Below are 16,522 nucleotides of genomic sequence, written 5' to 3'. Positions count from 1 at the left end.
AACAAACTTAGGTCCTAGATTGTCTGGGTCCCAAATAAGTGATATGTGCATAAGTAACATTTGAATGCTGCTCTCTATACCACGGCTGGGTATCTAAAACCTCAAACAGGTTAGCTGTATTCAATAGCCTTTTAAGTCTTTCTGGAACCCATACTACTCTTTCTTTATCTTCTGCTCATGTGCTTAATATTTTAGCCATGCCATCTGGAACCTGAAATGTGATCTCATTTAAAATAGTCTTAGCAGATGTAATTAAATTAAGATATAGGGCCTCCCTGGTGGCACAAGGGGTTAAGACTCAACCTATGAAGCTATTCACAGCCACAGCAGCATAAGTTCGATCTCTGGCCAGGGAGCTACCCACATAGCGCAGCAGACCTCTCCTGACTTGCCTACTGCTCCCCTCAGCAGTGTATTTCAGACAGTCTGCCTGTTCTGCTTCTCCACTCTGTCTCTAGTGAATCCTCTCACCTCCCACACCTATGGCCTTACCTCAGTTCTTGTATGCATAAATAAATAAATCTTCAAAAAAACAAATTAAGATGTAGTCCTACTATTAGGGTGGGCCCTATATCCAACAGGAATGGTGTCCTTATAAGAAAGCAGAACTCAACACAAAGATGGCCCTCAGGGAGGTGGAGGCAGAGATTGGAGTTACGCAGTCACAAGTCAAGGAACATTGGGACTACCAAAAACTAGAAGAGGAAAGCAAGGATCCATCTCTAAAGACTTTGAAGAAAGCAAGAAATTATCAACACCTTGTGAAAGACTTCTAGCCTCTAGAATTGTGACAGAATAGATACTTAGTTTTAAATCAATTTAACTTTGGGAAATTTGTAATGGCAGTCCTATGAAACTAATATGATTGAGAAGCTTGCAAAGATCATGGTTGAACCTAATAAACCATAGAGTATATTGTATGAGCTCAATAAACATCCATTTCCCTTCTTGAAATGGTCACCACCATTTTCTGGTGGTTTATAGGTGATTCACACACCTATCCATTAAGGTAGGTCTTACTATTCCTAAACTTGTTCTATGGATGAGGAAACAGGTTTGAGAAAGTGAACAGCTAACCCAAGTCCACAAATCTAAAGATGGAAGAGTCAGTTCAAACTCAGTATCTCATCACCAAGATAATACCACACCCTAGACCACCTGCCTCTCACACCTGCTGTGTTTTAGCAGCTCTGACAGAATGAAGGCCAGGGCAAAAATCGCCAAACAGCTTTCAATGCCTGCAATTAACTCAAAATTTTAGCCAAATAAAAGGTCATGGGAACCTAGTACAATCAATCTACATCCATTAGCAGAGAAACACAAACTTTACTCTAGGACCAACGCTATCAATGAACTTGCCATCAACTTCTAGTGCTTCCATTAACAGTGCTTCTGCTCTGCACATGTGCATTCCAAGTCAAGGTATTATCATAAGGTTGGACTTTAGGACTTTCACTTATTTAAATGCATTTTCCTCAAGCACTCCCTATTTCACTTTGAAGAGAGTGACTCATTCTTGCCACCTAAGACCATAAAAATAAATAGTAAGTACTGAGGGAAGTGTCTCCAAACTTCATAGTCACAGATGTCCATCTCTAAATTACATAGCAAAAAATAAGAAGCATATTCTAAATTTACCTTCCTTCCCTAACTCAGAGAGTTGTGTGGCAGAATACAACATATACACAAATACAGCTATTATGGGTGTCAATTGCATCAGTTCTAGTGTAGAAAGGGCTTCTAAAGAGCACATATCCATCTGGACTCAGGTAAGACAGTCTGCATGCCACCAGAGAAAAGGATGAGCTGAGAGGTGTTGGAAGTAACCTATGACATGACTGCTATTTTCCTAGAACCCTGTGGAATGCCAGGTTTTCTGATTTCCCCAAAAGTTATTCAGCCTTTGGAGCTGTCATTAACTATTAACAATGACACTTTTCTTTGGCTTTGTGCCATCCTATGTCTAAAGCTCCAAATCACACACACACACACACACACACACACACACACACACAGGTTCCAGAAGGGTGTTCATCTTCTCCTCCAAACTGGGCACTGGTGATCTCTGGACTTTTCAAGTTTACCTTCCAGGAGGCCGACATCACACACAATTTTGACAAGAGTTTGGAATGGAAATCCTCTTCCACGCTCTGCCAGCACCTGTGCCCGTGCCCACGAGCAGAAGTTCTCTCTCCATTACAACCCACCATGCACACACACACCAAGGCAAGTAACAAAGGAAAACAGCCCCATAAAGGCTCAGCTACAGCATCTTTCAGTCCACACCTGCCAGGAAACAAAAATCACAAGGAATCTCGCCCTGGCAAGGTGTCCAACACTGCTCTGGAGAAGCAGGAGCCGTGGCACCCCCCGGGTGTGCGCAGCTGTATACACAAAGAACTGGTGCTGGGTTGGCTAGTGGTCCGGGGACCAGCTTCCTCTCGAGGCTGATTTCAGGGGTTCCCCCCACGCCCTCCCACCCAGCAGAAAGAACTATCCTTTATTTGACCTGTAGAGAGTCCAAGCCGGAGGGTGTGGAGGGGCTGGGAGGCGGTACCCCCATCGCTCCCCTCAGGCCAGCGGGTCCCCAGCCCCTGGCATCTCCTAGGAGATACACAATTGCGCGCTGTCACAGATGTCCGCTCCGCATCCTCGCCCGGCAGAGCAAGATGCCCGGGGTCCCGGCCGTGCGCATCCCCGCAGGCGCCCCTCCCCAGGAGGATACCCACCCTGGCAGCCCCGCCAGGCGCGCCAGCCTACCTGGTGGCTGGCTGTCAGCGAAGCGGCGGTGCCTCACCCCCTTCTCCTCCGCGGCTACATCGCTCACAGCGCCATGTTCCCGGTCTCCCCGGGCGCACGCCGGGCAACTACTACGGGCTGTGTAGGGGCCAGGGGGGCGGGGGCCTGAGGAGGGGGTGGGAGGCTGAGCCAAAGCTTTCTACTCTCCACCCAAGCCTCCCCCAGCTACTGAGCATGCCCAGCTGCCCGGCTTCGCCCCTAGGAGGACTTTCCATGAACGCACGCAGCTGCTCCGGGTTTTCGCGGCAGCCGGCGGGAGGCAGGCGGTAGCAGCTGCGGGGGTGGGGGTGGAGAGGTGTGGGGGGAGGGTCGGGGGAGTGTCTGCACTCCGCGGAGCCCTGGGAGGGGGAGAATGATCTTTCTCCAATCCAATCATACCTTACCAGGACCCTCCCAGACCTGGCAGCTCCTGCGCGCCCCTCCCCACAAACTCCAGGTTTGGATAAATTTTGTGCAGGACCGATGCAGGGCTGGTTTTGGCACAAGAGGAAAGGCTTAAGGGGGAGGGCGCGGGACTGAGAAGCAGATCCGTCCTCTAACCTCAGTGCTAGCACCTAGATCCCGCGTTTCTCCAACTTCCACGTGCGGATGAATTAAAATGCAGATTCGGATTCTATTGGTCTCACCTGGGGACTGAGATCCTGCAAATCAAACTCGCAACCAGGTGATTCTGCCCAGCAAACCAGCTCCCAATGCCGCGGGTCCTTAACTACGCTGAGTAGCAAGGGTCTAGAAAATGCGCCCCCTCCAACCCTATCCGCAACCATTCAGTGGTCATCCTTCAATGGGCCAGCCAGAAATCGCCTCTGGCTGCCACAGGAAACCCTCCCACCCCACCACCACCATCACCTCCATTTGCCCGCAAAAGGTGTAGCTGTGAGAGAAGGTACCTCTGGCATTGTGTTTCCCTGGGGAGGATTCTCTGTTGTGCTAGGCTCTGAGCACTTGGGGCAAACTGGTTGCTGACTTAGAATTTGAGGCCTAAGGAAGAAAGCTCTGCACCTTTCCAGGCTTGATTTGCTAGTTGGCTAGCAAAGTAGTTGCTCACTGAGCGTCTCTAAACAAATCTGTACCAGTCAGCCTCGGTTGTCTCCTGCTTTTCCTGTCTGGGACAGTAACTCAACTGGGCATCGAACGGTCAATTTTTACACATATAATAGTAAGAATGGGCTCCATTAAGAAAACTGACAGATTATGATGGGTGAAAGGCATTTGTTTATGTACCAAGAAATGACAGGAGTTTCTGATGATTGAGCTGAAGCTTGCAATATTATCTGCGGTTTGTCTTGAATCCCCCAATTGTCCCAACCCCAGAAGACTCCAGTATGGTCAAGATTGTTCACTGTCCACACCACAATGAGATAGAGATGTGTAAAAGACCAGTCATGAGTTTTTAACCTTGGAAACCACACCCTTGTCTGTCTTCAACCACCCCTCCCTCTTGACGTAGTGCATGTGATATTTAATTTTAATGAAATAGATTAAAAGTAAGGATTTGAATCTATTGGTACTTGTAATTGGTACTCAGAACTCTAAGTTTTCTAATTAATGGTACAATACTTAAACTCTCCTCTTGCTTGTTTTCCATTTGTTCAGTAACCTTAATATAGAAGTTGCCATATCCAAAGAGGAACCATAAAATAAATGGGTGATTACTTATTTCCCTCAATATTCCTCTGTATAAAAGGAGAAATATGTCCTGTTATAGCATACCCTCTGTGGTTCCATTTAAAGAAAACAGAGTCCCTAAATCCATCTCTCTGTTCTCTAAGTCACAGACATGGTCTTAACTAGCCACTCCCACTCCACCCTAGTTTATAGTTTCTATATCTTCCTTTCTTGTATGTGGCACAAATGCAAATACCAGAAAATGTTTTATAAAGTGTAAAGGGGCAGGAACGGGCACTGTGCAGGTTTTCTAGGATCCAGCAGACCAAGTAAAGGAGGAGTCAGAGTCCTCAGTGGTTTTGCAGGTTTTTATTGGGGTTTACTAGGCATATGGCAGGCAGGGGGGCCGGGAGGCTGGCAGGTCTCTCAGCCCCCAGCAAATCCTCACTTTATCTAGGCTCTCTGGCGTTCTCTCTGCTTCTCTGTTCGTTCTGCTACTTCTCGGCTTCTTCATCCGCTTCTCCTGGCATCCCCGTGACACCACCCTTAAAAGCACAGTCTTAAAAGCCCAGGTGAATCCCATCTACCTATGCCCACACCCTACTCCAGGTGCCCGCCATCAGGCATGCATTCAGGACCACAAGGATCCATCATCTAGCCTGATGGCGGGAGGGCACAAAAGCCTGATGTTTTTCCTTACCCTACAAAAGGTATTGTTTTCTATTTGTGATTGATTGGTTTCCATTAAAAATTTGCCTTGAAATACTGAAATTTATCACAATATTCTTGCCATTAAACAAAAGTTTTGTTTTGTGTGCTTGTTTCTACTGGTTAAGTACTCTGATGATTGTTAGTTGCCTCAAATTCACTTAGGAGGCATGCAAGGTAAACTTTTTTAAATGAATAATAATACCATTTCTGTAAATGCTGCATTGCATTAAGTCCCAGGAGGTTCTTTTTATATAATGTTGTTTCTTATGAGTTTCACAGGCAGTGTGTTGATTAAGGAGCGACACCTGTGGATAGGAGCCGCTAGAACCAGAAGTGGGCAGAAGTGGAAGTCAAGAATTATGATGCAGGCGAGTGATAGTCTTGGGAGCCTTGTTGGGAGGTCTGGAGCTAGGATGATGCTTCAGAGTCGTCCCAAGTTGGTTGGAATTGTCCAGCCCTTTACATCCTGACATTAGTCACTGAGCGTGAACTGCCTTGGAAGGGGCATGAACTTGAAAAAGTCAGCTCTCTGAAGCTAAGGCAATCCCTGAAGGAGATAATAACTAAAAGTCTTCCACCAACAGCCATCCCTGCAGTTGGGTTAACAAGTCCTTCTCTTAGGGACATCTAGGCAATACATTATTTTGTTCACCACACAATTTTTTTTAATGCAGTACTTTAGAATACACAAAGTAGGACTGTATTGATTTGTCAAATAGGGGTCAAAAACTTTACTTTTATATAAGTAATAGACTTTTGCCAATGCAAAATACATTATTTTGTTCACCACACAATTTTTTTTAATGCAGTACTTTAGAATACACAAAGTAGGACTGTATTGATTTGTCAAATAGGGGTCAAAAACTTTACTTTTATATAAGTAATAGACTTTTGCCAATGCTCAAAGAGTTAAAAGTTGGGAAATAAGATGTAATTAGCATTGGGGGTTGCTGGAGGAGATCATCAAGAGGATGTGACTCAGATTACTGCAAGTACAGCAATCCTCTTGTCTTGCAGCTATTTATATGTTGTTTTCATTTGATTTTTTTTAATTAAGGTAATATTGGGGTACTCCCATCTGGTATTAGTACCATAATGCACCCACCACTAACTCATCCATTTTCCACCACAGTAGACCATTGTGCTTTCTTCCCTCTTTGATCTCTCCTCTCTGCCCCACCCTCGGTGTTTCAGTTGTATATCAGCTATCAAGGATTAGTTTTTCAGTTTGTCTCTAACTATTAATTTGGTTACTTTATATTCCACATATTAGTGACACCATTTGATATTTGTAATTCTCTTCTTTCTGACTTATTTACTTAACATTGCCCCTTCAAGTTCCATTCATGTTACCACAAATGGCAAGAATTTATATTTTTGATTGCTGAGTAGTATTCCATTGCATATAGATGTCATATCTTCTCAACACACTCATGTGTTCTGAGGCACTTAGATTGTTTCCATAGTTTTGCTACAGTAAATAGTGCCTGCAGTCATTTATATAAGTTCCCTTGCTTATTAAAATTCCTACCCACCAATATGGAGTGGTCTGCCTTTTTATTTCATCTCTAATTGTCCTCTATGTATGGAGGCTAGTTTCAGATTTCATATAGATAACTCCTGAATTTGAAAGCAACAGGAGTACACACCCAAGTAACTAGTTACATACTTTACTTTTAAATGTGATCATGACCCCTTGAGATGGCATGTATGCATTCTCTGACATTTCAGATATAATTTTATCTACTGTACAATCTGTATTTGTAATTTATAATTTTGGAGGGAAAATAACTAATAGTAACAAGAAGTATGTTTTTTCAATATAATAAAGCTAGCTACTAGTGAATATTTCATGAGCAACTAATCTCAGCCAACCTTAATCATACCAAACGGTGTCAAGAGACGTACATGAGTAGAGAACTTAGTAGTCTGGTTGACAGGTATCTTTAAGACAACCCTGGAATCCGGTTCAGACTATCCCAGCTTACTCTCTTTAATAACTAGATTCCATAAAAGAGTAGAACATTTCCATAGATATTTGGGGTGAAGAAGAACAGGGGATGGAAACTATGTTTTTCAGAAATATAAAAAGAGGTATATGAAAAAATGCATCAGAAGAAAAATTACCCCCAGAAATAAAAATTCAGACAAATTTCCCTTTACTTCTAAAGAAAGTAAAGATCCAACTAATTTTTTTTTAAAGAAAGAAATGCAAAATTTAAATAAGAGTCAATATAACCAAAATGAAAGGGAAACTGGCAGAGTTGATAGGAGGGGGAAATGGGAGTATTAAACTATTTGAAAGATAAAAGAATAAAAAATAAGTTTGAATACAGTAATAAATGGACCAAAAAAAAGTATAAGACCAAGTATAGGAAAATTATATGGAAGGTAAACAAAGGAGATCCAACATTCATATAACCAATACTGCTCTAGATGGACTACAACCCAATGACAAGATCTGATTGGAATATACCTCTTCCTAACTCCATTTTCAGGAACATCGCATTGGCAGCTTGGAATCAGTCATTGTGGGAGTATTTATACCACAGAGATGGACAAACACTACAAATCAGCTTTCTGTTTGTTTTCAGAGAGATGGTTATTACACATTTACTAGGATATCATTTTTTTAGAATCTTTGCTGGTAAAACAAAAACTGTATGAAACAGAACAATTAATCAAAGCTATAAGAGAAACTTATTTCCTGAAGGGTCTTAAATATACGGAATGAAAAAAGTTTTAAAATATACTTGGTGAAGTTACAGAACTTCAAAGACATAGAGTCTTTGCTGCATCCACACAGAAAAGGCAATTTGCATACAAGATAATCAGGCTACATCTAGATTTCCTCACATATGCACACAATGCCTGAGGAAATGTTCTTAGGAAAAGTACAAGTGACCCAAAAAATTTTGTTTTGCCTAGTCATGCTGTTTTTAAAGTTTTCCAGGCAATAGTCAGTTGTTCTAAAATATATAATAAATCAGAATATATAGCAGACACAAACCTTTAAAAATATTCTACTCCAGGGCCTCCCCTGATGGCGCAGGCAGTTGAGCACCACGCTGTGAAGCTCTCCGCAGCCTCTGCAACGCCAGTTCAATCCCGGCTGGCGAGGGTCCCACATGGCACGGCAGACCTCTCTTGTCATGCCCGCTGCTCCCCTCAGCAGTGTATTTCATTTGGTCTGCCTGTTCTGTTCCCTGCTCTGTCTCTGGTGAATCCTCTCACCCTCTGGGCATCTGGCCTGTACCCCGGTTCTTGTATAAATAAATAAATAAATCTTTAAAAAAAAAAATTCTACTCCATCATGAATTTCACCTAAGATATATTAAAAAAAATTGTTCAGCCCTGGTCAAATGTGATAATGATCATATCTAAAAACAAATTTAATAGTAAAAACTATGTATTAGAGAACTTTTGAATGGAATATAAATATTATAAATCTTGTTGATGTAAACTTTTTGGTATGATGTACTGAAATCTTAATGTACAAAGAAGGAAGCTATGGGGATGTTTAAGTACAATCTCTTCCTCACTATTAACAATGAGGTATATAGTACAAAAAAACTCTTCATTCTGTTTCAATCTATTTGTATCTTTAAGGGAATATTTTAAAACTTATCTTTTATGGAAAAAAATTTGGAAATTTAGAAAATATTGCAGGAATATTTTTAGTTTCTATTCCTTTTATCTTTTAATTTAAATTTAGTAAGTTTAAATATTACTTAGGTTTAAAGTTGCATATGTGGTACCATTCATATATTAGAAAACACATCTGCCAACTCATCCTACTTATGACTTATACCCTTATCTCTCTATAAGAAGATTTATGGATTATAAACCCAGGGATATTTCTGATTAAAAAGTGTTGACTGATTATTTACTTTCTTCTCCATATTTTTCAGAATTGTCAACATTTTCAATAATGCATAAGGTATTTTTAAAATAATTGTTCTTAAATAAATCTTGAAATATAATTCCTTTTTGGTGACATATTAAAATATTACAGAATATTAAAAAGGAATGAAAATCTCTCACCAATAAGGAATCTACCAAACATGGGAAGAAATATTAATCACTTTTACACAATCTATTCCAAAAAGCAGGAGAAGACACTTCCTACCGTATTATATAGGACCAGTAAGTATTACCCTGATACTAAAATCAAACACACACAGTATTACCCTGATACTAAAAATCAAAAACCCAATAAATTATGGACAAATATGTCTTATGAACTTAGGTGCAAAAATCCTTAAAAAAAATTACCAAGCCAAATCTTACAATGCATGAAAAGAAATATACACGTTGATCAAGGGCAATTTATCCCAGGAATATAGGAATGTCTTTAACATTAAAAAACATACATTCAGGGCCTCCCCTGGTGGCACAGCGGTGGCACAGCCTTGCAGCGCTGGTTTGTTCCCCATCTGCTGGCGAGGGTCCCACAAAAAAAAAAAAAAACAAACAAAAAAACCCTATGAATACAATTCACCATATTACTTAAAAAGAAAAATAATATGATCATATCATTTATGCAAGAAAAATATAATGCATATTCATGATATAAAATTCTCAGTAACTATGAATGGAGGGGGGAATTACCTCAACCTGGTAAAAAAAAAATCTACAAAAAATTCCAGCAGATTTTATACTTAATGGTGAAAGACTGCATGCTTTTCCTCTAAGATGTGGAATAAGACTACTGTGTCTGTCCTCACCAATCTTACTGAACATAATCCTAGAACTTCTAGTCACTATAAAGGAACAAGTAAAGTAAATAAAAGATGTAAATGCTGTTTCTATTTGCAGATGACATGTTGTCTACATAGAAAATGTCAAGGAGTCCACAAAAATAACCTCTAAAACTAATAAGTTAAGCAAACTTGCAAGATACATAATCTATACATAAGAATCAATTGCATTCTGTATTCATGCAGAAAATTAAATTCAAAACAAAATTATTAACAATTACACCAAACATAATGAAAAACTTAGGTATATACTTAAATCCTATATAGGATCTGTATACTGAACATTACAAGATAAAAATTAAACAAACACAAGAGATTGTGTTCATGCCTTAGATGACAGTATAAAAGATATTAATTTTCCTCAAGTTGATCTACATGTTTAGTGAAATTCCTATTAAAAAATTCCAGTAGATTTTTTGGACAAAATTAATTATTTCTAAATTTTATATGGAAATAGCTCTAGAATAACCAAATAATTAGGTCTTACTTTACAGCTATAGTAGTCAAGATAGTATTTTCAGAGGGAGAGACAAATAGATCAATGGAGCAGAATAGAGAATACAGAAATTGACTCACATAATATGACCAATGATTGTCGACAAAAGTGAAAAAGTTATAAAATGGGCAAAGAATAGCTTTCTCAAAGAATGGTTCTGGAACAATGGAACATAGGTAGGTTAGAATTACTCCATAGCTAACATCATACTCAATGGTGAAAGACTGAAAGCTTTTCCTCAAAGACCAGGAAAAAAAAGAGAATGTTTTTTCACTACTTCTATTTTACATAGTAGTGAACATTCTAGTGAGAGTCATTAGATAAGAAAAAGAAAAAAAAAATCCAAACTAGTATGAAAGAAGTAATATTATCTGTTTGCAGACAATTTGATCTTACCTGTAGAACACTCTAAAGATCCCATACACAGATGGAAAAAACCTTGAAATTAATAAATGAATTCAGCAAAGTTGTAGATACAAAAAACACAAGTCATTTGCATATATATATTTACATACACATTGATTGGCAATAAACAATACTAAAAGAAAATTAGGAAAACAATTCCATACTTCAATAGAATCAAAAGAATAAAAATCTTAGGAATTAACTTAGCTAAGGAGGTGAAACACTCATACACTGAAAACTACAAAATATTATTGAAGAAATTAAAGTAGACATATATAAATGGACAGGCATTTCATGTTAATTAATTGAAAGGCTAAATATTTTTAAGGTGCCAAACTATTCAAAGTGATTCAATGCAATCCTTAGAAAATTCCCAATGAGATTTCTACAGAAATAGAAATACTTATCCCAAGATTCATATGGGGTCTGAAGGGATTGCAAATATTTAAAACATTTTTGAAAAAGAAAAAATCTGTATGACTCACACTTCCCGATTTTAAGACATACTGTAAAGCTATCATAATTAAAGCAGTGTGGAACTGGCATAATGGAATTATGGGCTAGAGCCCAGAAATAATATGGTAAAATTATTTTTGACGAAAGTGCCAAGAGCATTTAATGGGGAAAGAACAGACTTTACAACAAAGGATGTTGAGAAAATTTGATACCCATAGACAACAGACACACACACACACACACACACACACACACAAAATTATTTTTGATGAAAGTGCCAAGAGCATTTAATGGGGAAAGAACAGACTTTACAACAAAGGATGTTGAGAAAATTTGATACCCATATACAACAGACACACACACACACACACACACACACACAAAAGAGTGAAAAGGCAACTCAAAGCATGAGATAAGATTTACAAAGTATATTTCTGATAAGGGATAATGTAAAGGACCTGAAAAAACATTTCTCCAAAGAAGATATAGAGAGAATGACCAGTAGGCGCATGAAAACCTGTTCATTATCACTAATCAGGGAAATGTAAATCAAAACAATAATGAGATTCTAACTTACATTCAGTAGGAAGGAGGTACATGCAAACACACACACACACACACACACACACAGAGTAAGTATTGGAAAGGGAATAAAGAGTTTGGAACTCTTGTGCACTGTGGGTGGAGATGCAAAACAGGATAACTACTATGACAGTTTTTCAAAAAAGTATGACAGTTTTTCAAATAATTAATCATAGCATTATCAGAGGATCCTATACCCACAGATCTCCTCCTGAGTATTAGTGCAAAATAATTAAAAGCAAGGACTTGGAAAAATATATCTACCACAATATTTATAGCACTATGTACAATAGTCAAAAAACCAAGAAACCAAATGTTCTTTGATAGATGATAGATGTTCTTTGATAGATGAAAAGATAAACATAATATGGTATATACTCGTGATAGAATATTATTTGGCCCTAAAATGGCATGAAATTCTGATACATGCTACTATATGGATCAACTTTGCAGATCTTGTGCTAAATTAAGTAAGCCAAATAGAAAGGGAAAAATACTGCATGGTTCCACTTATAGGAGGTAGCTAGAAAGGGCAAATTCATAGAGACAGAACGTAGGATATTGCTTATCAGGGGTTTGAGGGAAGGAGAAAGGGAGTTATTGTTTAATGGGTAGAGAGTTTCAGTTTGTGATGATGAAAACATTCTGGAAAATACTATCTTTTTCATTAGAGATAGTGGATAAAAGAGAAAGAATAAGTTTGCAGTAGAAGATGCATATCTTGACTTTATAAATGCATTGAGGTTGAAGGGCCTTAGAACCTACCCAGGACTCAGAGATCCAGTCGTTGGGGAAAAGCAGTTCATCAAACAAGCACATAAAGCTTACCATTGTGGGTATAACTTGAAAGCTTAGATATGGTTGAGAAAACAGTATTGAGAACCGTCAAACAATGGAACTCAAGCATATCAAAAATAAAGGTGAAAAGAGGGACTTCCGAGAGGATATGAAGCAAACCATGCAAGTGCCAGAGAAAGGCAAATGGCGCACTAGTTTTGTGAGATTCTACCAAATATCCAGAGAAGTCCTCCCCTTCCCAACCCCCTCCCGCCATTTCCCTGGCCAGAAACAAACTGATGAAAGCATTTTGGTATCAGCACATGAAACAGACATCAATGGAACAGGAAAGTTCAGAAATAAACCCAAATCTATATAAGGATGTCATTTATAGTAATGATGGCATTTTAAGTCAGTGAAGAAAAGATGGATTTTTATCGGATAAAGTGTATAGCTGAAGTTCTGTAGAATTGAACTGTAAGTGCCAGTGGCCTTAAGGGACAGTAAATTATTTTATCCAATTTAGTCAGCTCTATCCTCTTTCTGAAAGGGAAACCCATGTGCCTATGAGGTCATGGATTTCAGTGAAATTTTTATGAAATCCCCTTGAGTGATTTAAGTTGAAATTCACTTGAGAACAAGTATAAGAATTCTGAATGAGATGCCAGGTTTTTGGAAAATTAAGATATTCGCTGCTTATATATTATATTTACTCAGAAAGTTCAAGGCGTGCCAGCTAAGCAATTAAGGCCATTCACTTATGTAAGTCACTCATACACAAGTGTATATAATTGCTTCTATCCTGCTGAAATCCCAGCATGCTGATGAATATCAATGCCAGATTTTTTTCTGTAAGAAGAAAAACAGCACTATCAACAGCACTATGTGAAGGCTATCCCTCAATGCATTTCCAATCCATTGCTTAATGTTGAGGTGGAAAGATGGAAAGGAAAATACAACTTCATCCACCTTACTCATGATCCCTGTGATACCCAGGTAATGAAAGATTATGAGTCACTCATCATTTAGTAAAGTTGTCAGCATGGAGAACAGCATGGATTATTCTGGAGGGATTAGACAACCTCTCTTTGCTTTGCACAGACCTAGTGGCTTAGACGGGACCAGAGTTGACCAGATGTTTGAAAAGTGCAACAGGTGATCATATCAAAAATGGTATCTTGGGCCTCCCCGGTGGTGCAGCGGTTGAGCACTGGCTTGAGAAGCTGCCTACAGCCTCTGCAGCGCCAGTGGGATCCCCGGCTGCTCCCCGGCCACCGGAGGAGGGTCCCACATGGCGCGCAGATCTCTCCTGCCGCCCGCTGCTCCCCTCAGCAGTGTACTTCGGTCCTTCTGCCTGCTCTGCTCCCCGCTCTGGCTCTGGTGAATTCTCTCACCCTCCCGCGCTTCTGACTGTACCCAGTACTTGCATAAATAAATAAATAAATCTTTTAAAAAATAAATAAATAAATAAATAAATAAATGGTATCTTGCTCATTAAACCCACCCCATATTCATTTTTAACTTGCTTTTCATTTAAAGCACACACACGAAAAAGTATACTATATCTAAACACAAATAAATAAATAAAATAAAACACATCCTCACTGATGGCACGACAACCCCAGTTGCCTCTTGTATGATAACTTAATAGGCTCCCCTTTGGCTGAAAAAATCCAACTCTCTTGTCAAGATCTAGGAAGGATTTATTCAGAGAAAACAGATGAGAGATTTGCCTTTTTTTTTCCTTCTTCAGTATCTGGTATTGTGAGCTAAAGCAAAAGCTATTGCCAGGATCAAAGCCAGCACCATGTGACTATCTAAAGCAGATAAATATAGTGGGAACTCTATTATTACCAGGACAGAGACACACTCATTTTTTAAACAAGAGCCACTTACAACACTGGAAAAGTTTCTAAGAATAATGAGGGCATCTATTTATTTCACGTTAAGAACAATGACTTACATAGTAGGAAATCGGAGAGACAGAGAGAGTGACAAGAGTGGGAAAGACAGGCTTTGTGCACTCGTGGGTAAACTTGAACCTGGATAATATTTAGCATCTATATGATCTTGGACATGTCGCCTACACTTTCTAAGTAAGTTTCCTTTCTGCAAAATACAGATGCAGTTCTTTTTTCATGGAGTTATTCTGAGTATAAAAGGAAGATTCTCTGAAACTGGAGGTATGTCTTGTGAGCAGAGAATATAGGCCTTGCCCAGAGTCTTTACTAAGGGTTTTGAATGAATATCTAAAAAAAAGGTCTTTATCAAACTTCTCTGCACCAAAAGTTATGTGAACACTGAGTTTCACTCTGCATACCCAGGGCCTAGTTTGGAGTTCATGCCATGGCTGCTCATGTAGCAGGAATGCAACCAGTTACATTAAGAACTTTGGCACCCAAGATTTAAGCCGAGTCCCTGCAGATGACAGATAAGAATCTGATCTCCTTAGTCTTTGCCTGCACAAACAATATAGCATATAATATATATGTACAATACATCACTGTTATTTCTGTACCGTATTCTTTGCTATACTAAATCTAAACCATAACTAAAATTTTATGTTGTCATATAAGTTTTTCCAGTGAATCCCCAAACCAGTGGGTGATAGCAGAACTTACATTTCTCCTATGGGCTTATGCTTTTGTAATTGATTTACAGTATTTCATGCTCCAGATTGGAATCCTTAATTAGATATGTAATGAAACAACTAGCATCTCAGAGGTCTCCCACTTGCTCCCTCAAAATCATTAGTTTTTCCTAATAATTACTATTTTTGACTTCTAATAGCTTAGAGTCATTTTGCCCACTTTTAACTGTATTTGGAAATGTTCAGTCTCTCAAATATTGTGAGAGTCACATAGGTAGTTTGTGTAAAATGTAGAATAATCCACATTCATGTGTCACAATTATTGTTTCCATGCTTATGTAGATGGACTGGGTTGTTCCAAGTTTTTGATTACTGTTCACACTGTTGTGATTATTTTGGTTCATGTCTTTAGTTGACAATGTGTGTACTTCACTTGGTTACATGTCTAGGAGTGGAATTGTTGCATTATAGGAAAAATATATAGTGAGCTTTTCTAAATGCTGCCAAAGATTTTTCAAATTGGTTGTACCAGTTTGTCCTACTACCAGCTATCTATAATACCACTCAGTATTCAGCATTTTATCTTTCTATTTTAAACCAATCTAGTTGGATTGCATTATTATTATTGCATTAAGGTATTGCATTATGGTTTTCACCTGCATTGCTCTGGTGACTAATGAAGATTTGCACATTGTTGCTTGTTTATTGGCCATATAAATATGATCATATAAGATGCTTTCTGAATTACTTACATTTTTTTTGTATGGGCTATGCTTTCATAATTGATTTATAGTATTTGTATACTCTGAATTAGAGTCCTTAATTGGATATATATTGTTATTCTCTTCTCCTCTATGGTTTTTGCCTTTCCATCCCTAATAGTATGTTTGATCAACTGATCTGCTAACGTAATTCCAATTCCCTCTCTACTATTCTTTGGCTTAACAAATATATTTTAATAACTGCTATATTTTGGGGCACTTTGTAGATATTGGGGGAAAATAATAAGCATAATTATCCCCATTTACATGCTTTTTTGAAGAAATGAAAATAGCTTTCTTTTACCCTGAGCTAATTCATTTTAATTATTTAAAGGATGTGGGAACATACTCTTTCCAGTGTTTTAGAGTTATATTTTTCAAGCACTCTATTTACTAACTAGTATTTTTTAGGGCTGTGTTAAAGCCTTGCTCTGTTACAACCCTGAGGATTGAAAGAGAAAGATTCTTAGCCTACTTGGCAATCATGTCATGTCTTTATTTATATCACTCCTCTATTATAAATGTTTTTCTGCCACTCACATATTATGTAAATATTATGTTTTGGTCCCAGGACTCT

General features: G+C 38.7%; 1 protein-coding gene across 2 annotated transcripts in view; it reads right to left on the bottom strand.

The window, feature by feature from the left end:
* Positions 1–16,522, bottom strand: part of PAK5 (p21 (RAC1) activated kinase 5) — a 375,558-nt gene that overhangs the window by 260,610 nt on the left and 98,426 nt on the right. The window contains exon 1 of one of the 2 annotated variants that reach the window (XM_037494775.2): positions 2,761–3,076. The exons of the other annotated variant lie outside the window; for it this stretch is intronic. The gene's annotated coding sequence lies outside the window, so the exon portion shown is untranslated. Of the gene's footprint in view, positions 1–2,760; positions 3,077–16,522 lie in introns of those variants that run through there. 2 annotated transcript variants of the gene reach the window in all.

The sequence above is a fragment of the Talpa occidentalis genome, unplaced genomic scaffold, assembly GCF_014898055.3.
Source record: "Talpa occidentalis isolate TD23 unplaced genomic scaffold, MPIMG_talOcc4v2.1 talOcc4.10, whole genome shotgun sequence".
NCBI classification, from domain to species: domain Eukaryota; kingdom Metazoa; phylum Chordata; class Mammalia; order Eulipotyphla; family Talpidae; genus Talpa; species Talpa occidentalis.
This window is presented reverse-complemented; position numbering and strand designations above follow the sequence as displayed.